Source organism: Rhinoderma darwinii, chromosome 2 (assembly GCF_050947455.1).
Source record: "Rhinoderma darwinii isolate aRhiDar2 chromosome 2, aRhiDar2.hap1, whole genome shotgun sequence".
NCBI classification, from domain to species: domain Eukaryota; kingdom Metazoa; phylum Chordata; class Amphibia; order Anura; family Rhinodermatidae; genus Rhinoderma; species Rhinoderma darwinii.
The window spans coordinates 65,907,655-65,913,654 of NC_134688.1; positions in this window are offsets into that span (position 1 = coordinate 65,907,655).

The window sequence follows — 6,000 nt, forward strand, 5'->3', positions numbered from 1 at the left end:
ATATATTGCCTGTACTCAATTCTTACTCATTGTATATTCATTTTTGATCTAGTAAATAACGTGTTTTAGATTCCCATGTGTTTGATCAATAAAGATTTTGTATTTTCTTAATATTGGATATCTTTGGACTCTTTTTCTGAAGTTTATATATCATTGTTTGGAGTTCGTATCTCTGAAATATTGCGGGTGGTTGAGACTTTTTGCATCCCACCCTTATACTCTTGTGTCCTGTGAGACTCTTTTGTCTAAGCTCTTTTGTCTTTTGTTTAAGCCTGCAGCCTATCAGATGCTGGGAAAGAATCCCATGCGCAGGCCGGCGTGATGACATCACTGGATCACGGCGGCCTATGAAAGGGTCCCGTCTTGGCGTCTCAAAGATATGGAGCAGCTCTGTCTAGCTTTGTGGCACTATGTACAAGGGGGCTGTGTGGCACTATTGACAGTGGGGGACGTGTGGCACTATCTACAGTGGGGCGCTGTGTGGCACTATCTACAATGGGAGGGCTGTGTGGCACTATATACAAGAGGGGGGCTGTGTGACACTATCTACAAGGGGGTCTGTGTGACACTATCTACAAGGGGGACTGTGTGGCACCATCTACAAGGGGGGCTGTGCGGCTCTATCTACAAGGGGGACTGTGTGGCACTATCAACAAGGGGGGCTGTGTGGCACTATCTACAAGGGGGCTGTGTGACACTATCTACAAGGGGGGCTGTCTAAAGGGGACACTAACGCTATCTACATTGGCACTGTGGCACTATCTACAGGGGGCACAACGGGGGCATTATTACTGTGTTTGGGCACAGTTACTGATGGGGCACTTTTATTTTGTCGAGCACTGAGGGATCATCATTACCATCTGGGGCACTGTGGATTACAAGTTTGTTCAGAGGATGGGGTATAGGTGTGGAGGGTGCTGGAAAAGCGAGAAACCAACATGTCTGTGTGTCAAATTCTGCACAGACGAGTCGTGGCTGGAATAAATCGTCACAGTGGTCTGGGCCGGATGGAGAAAAAAAAGGAAAAGTGAATGACTAATCCGAGAAGACATCACCTGTGAGTCACTGGATGTAGATGTGCTGTAATCACTTATATCACCTACAGAGCTCCTGTGTATAACTGCCATCTACCACTATATGTTCACTATATGGTGATAATATTGGTCATTGTATAGTGGTTTTTATTCAGTAACAGTATGGGGGTATTATTCAGTCCCTATGTGGTTATTGTGTGGCGGTAATATTTGGACCTTATATTGTGTTATTATTGGTAATATTAGTTTTATAATAGTGACGTTTTTTAAGGGACCGTATGCAGGTAATATTTCATCTGGTATAGTGGTATTCTATAATAACTGTATATGCATATAGATATTTTTTTGTGTGAGAGGGGGGACATATGCTTTGGGGCTTGCAACAATCCTAGACGCGCTAGAAATTCACGATGCAGTTCTCTGCACACTGCCTTCTGAATTGACTGCATTATTGATATAGTAATTCAGCATTTGTATAAAACCGGCCCTATATTATAACATCTATTTCTTTATATCAGATTTAGTTCATATCTGCACTTTGGTTTACCTTCATAATGTTAGCTATGACGCTGTGCCGGATCCGTTCTGCTTTTTGTTGTTTTGACCACCAAAAGTGATGGAAACCTTGAGAGAAGCCCTGATGGAGGCACATAGCACAGATGTGAACAGAACCTTAATGGCAGCAGCTTTATATAATCCAGCTTGTCAGTTTACTGATCCTTTGAAAGAATAATGATGTACACATGCCAAGAACTTTCACTTTTTTCCATTGCTATCAACAGTTATGACAAAAATAATACACTGTACAAATATAGCTGTGCAAATAGATTCTCATGTGACCTATTTTTATCTGCAGGCCCAAGGAACGATGCAGAACATCAGCATCAGGGAGCATTCATATAATCTTTGCACTGAGCCCACCAATCTGTTAAAACGGCCCTGAATCTGACTTACCGTAGAACAAGTAAGATTCAATGGGGGTATTTATTAAGACTGGCGTTTCATAAGCCACTCTTAATAGCAAGAAAAGTAAGAGTAAACTGCGACACATTTATTAAGACGCACATGTTTTGGCCGGAATAGTGTACCACAGTCAGGGGCAATTTTAGCTTTTCTGCTGCCTGAGGCGTAAATTGAAATGGCGCAGCCCAGCTCTTGATTGACATCCCTCCGGCTGTTCTACATCACTAGCAGCCTCCTCCAACTCTTGCAGATGCGCCATTGCCTTCTACAGCCCTGGCATGCGCGGTGCAGCGATGAAGCTGGGCAGAGTACACCTCGCTGCATGCTGCGTGTCCAAGTAGCAGAAGGCAATGGCGCATCCGAGAAAGTTGGAGGAGACTGGTAGTGATATATAACAACCAGGGGGATGTCAATCAAACATGGAAAGTTGGGTTTGGAGGAAGGACTATATGACTCCTCAGGATAGCGGCACCGCCCCATGACCCTTTATTGAGTAATTAGCATAAAGTTGATTTTATAGATTTTGCTGCATCTGAAAAAAACATACAAGGGAATGTTTGGAAATATTGTCAGGTTATGTATTACCGCATGGTGGCGGTTCAAGGATTTAAAACTACCAGACAGGTTCCCATTAAATATACAATGAATTGAAAACAATTCCATCTGCCCTACAATTTTGTTATTATAAATATATCCTATATACTGTAATTACAGCTCCAGAACCAAGCTGACATATATACAGTGCCATAACCAAGCTCAGTACATAAATACAGCACTAGAAGCAAGCACAGTACATAAATACAGCACCAGAACAAAGCTAAGTACATAAATACAGCACCAGAACAAAGCTCAGTACATAAATACAACACCAGAACCATGCTCATGACATATATACAGCACCAAGCTCAGTACATATATACAAAACCAGAACAAAGCTCAGTACATAAATACAGCACCAGAACAAAGCTCCATACATAAATACAACACCAGCACAAATACAGCTCAATTTAGTGCAACCCCTGCCGCACAGGCGTAAAACTACAGCTCCCAGCATGGCCCGAACAATGGTAAGGATATGCTGGGTGTTGCTGTTTCACAAAAGAAAAAGAAAAAAAAATCATACCACTCATCATCTTGCTGCAGATCATACAGTGACTACAGTACTGATTACAGGCAGAATAAACATTTACATAAGTGACTCACAGGTGAAGTCTTCTCAGATTCTAGTTGTTCTTCTTCTCCTTTCTTCTCCATCAGGTCCAGACCTCTATGATAATTTCTCCCGGCCACAGCCCATTTCCGCTCAGATGTCTTCAGCTTCTCACTTTTGAAACATTTCTGCACCTATAAACTAAGATAAAATTCTCATGGTGACACACACTACGCCGCTAAATATAATAGCACCATACACTGCACCTCTACTTATCATAGGACCACACACTGTGTCCCTGATTATAATAGCACCATACACTGTACCCCACCCCCCCCCACACACACACACACACAGACAGTGCCCCCTGTAGATAGTGCCCCCATAGAGCCCCCTGTAGATAGTGCCCCCATAGAGCCCCCTGTAGACAGTGCCCCACATAGAGCCCCCTGTAGACAGTGCCCCACATAGAGCCCCTTGTAGACAGTGCCCCACATATAGCCCCCTGTAGACAGAGCCCCCTGTAGACAGTTCATCATATACATAGTGCCCCCTATAGAGCCTCCTGTAGATACTGCCCCATAGAGCCCCTGTAGATAGTGCCCCCATAGACTCCCTGTACGCAGTGCCTTACATAGATCTCCCTGTAGATAGTAGCCCCTGTAGATAGTGCCCCACATACAGCCCCCTGTAGATGGTGCCCCACTGTAATGTACGTTGCTGCGGGCTGTCAGCTCCGTTCCCCTCCTGACAGCCGCAGCCACGAGTCGGCAAGCGCTTTCCCCAGCCTCCTCCTCAGGAGACGCCAGCGCTCACGTCCATTCACCTCAGCCGGATCCGGTAGGCTGCGCGCGCACGCTCGTGCCCGCTCTTAAAGGGGCAGCGCGTGCACCGGACTTCTTGACAAACTTTGACCCGTGAGTACCCTGGACTATAAGAGGGGTCCAGCCCCCTGCTTCTATGCCTGAGCGTTGTTCTGTTCCCTAGTTTGTCTATGTAATGGCCTCCTAGTGTGTTCCCTGTTCCTGTACCTGTTCCAGTTCCTGTTCCTGTTCCTGTACCTGTTCCAGTTCCTGTTCCTGCTCCTAGCATTCCATTCCTTCCTGGTCTAGCACTGTGCTGTGCAAAAGTCATGCCGTGCTGTATCTACATCTGACCTGCTTCACCTCGACTGATGCCTGCCTGCTGCCTTGTCCCAGCCGAGCCTGCCCTGCTGCTGTCTGAGTTGTCACAGGTACCTATACGAACTATAGACTTTCACCTGCTCCCTGTTGGCCAGCTGCCTTACCGCCAAGGCGGTACGACCCAGTGGGTCCACAGACCCTTCGTGACACCCACATACAGCCTCCTGTAGACAGTGCCCCACATACAGCCCCCTGTAGATAGTGCCCCACATACAGCCCCCCCCAGTAGTTAGTGCCCCACATAGAGCCCCCCTTTAAATAGTGCCTCACATATACTTACCCCTGTAAATAGTGCTCCACATATAGCCCCCCTGTAGATAGTGCCCCACATATACTTACCCCTGTAAATAGTTCCCCACATATAGTCCCCCTGTAGATAGTGCCCCACATTTAGCCCGCCAGTAGATAGTGCTCCACATATAGCCTCTCACACTTTACATACTCACCTGTTCCCATTCTTGCACCATCCACTTGCAATAAAGACCTGCTCTCTTCTAAGCAGGTCTGCTGGAGCTGAAAGATGCAAGCGGCGCAATGACGTAATTGTGCCACGTGCGTCATTAAAAGGCACTGAATAGCAGGGCAATACATTCTGCTCTGCCAATCAGTGCCTTTCAACGACGCTTGCATCTTTGAAAGGCACTGATTGACAGGGTGCCTTGTCCTTCCATTCAACAACGCAAGCGGCACGATGACGTCATCACGCCGCTTATGTCATTGAAAGGCGCTGAATGGTCATTCAGAGCATATGCATGTAATTTTATCTGTGTCCTATAGACGCAGGTATAATTATAGTGCAGGAGGGGGTGACAACGGCTGATTTCAGTGGCCACTGCCACCTCAGAGGCAGCAGGCCGCCTGAGGTGTGATGCTCATCTCGCCTCATGGGCGGTGCAGCCCTGACCACAATTGTGGTGCAACGGCCGCGACCACACATACGCTCCCTATCATCGGATATAAAATTTAAAAATCACACACTCACCTCAACGCTCCTCTTCCCTCACCAGCTCCCTCATCACTCCAGCGTCGCTCGTACAAGGTCCTGATAGCGGGCAGCGTCAGGCATTTTATGCAACGCAGTACTTCAACGTCATCAGTGCTGCATTGCATATAACGTCTTGAAGCTGCCTGGCATCATTACATTGTATGAGCTGCGCTGGAGCACTGCTGGTGAGTATACTTTTTATAATCTCATTTTTTCTTTTAACCCCTTAAAGACACGGCCAATTTGAGTTTTTTCTTTTTCGTTTTTTTTTCCCCCCTGGATTCCAAAAGCCATAACTTATTTATTTATTTGTCGACATAGCCATATGATGGCTTGTTTAATACGAGACAAGTTGTCGTGTTTCATGGCACCATTTATTGTACCGCATAATTTACTGGGAAGCTGAAAAAAAATATTTGTGGGGGGGGGGAAATGGGCAAAAAAAAGCGATTTCAGCATTTTTTGGGGGGTTTTGTTTTTATGAAGTCCATCAGGCGGTAAAAACTACATATTCACCTTATTCTACAGGTTGATACAATTACGGCGATACCAAATTTATATGTTTTGTTTTATGTTTTACCACTTTAAAAAAAATAAAACTATTTGCTAAAAAAAATAAATGCTTTGTGCCGCCATATTCTTAGAGCCATAACTTTTTTCTTTTTCCATCAATTTAGTGGTGTG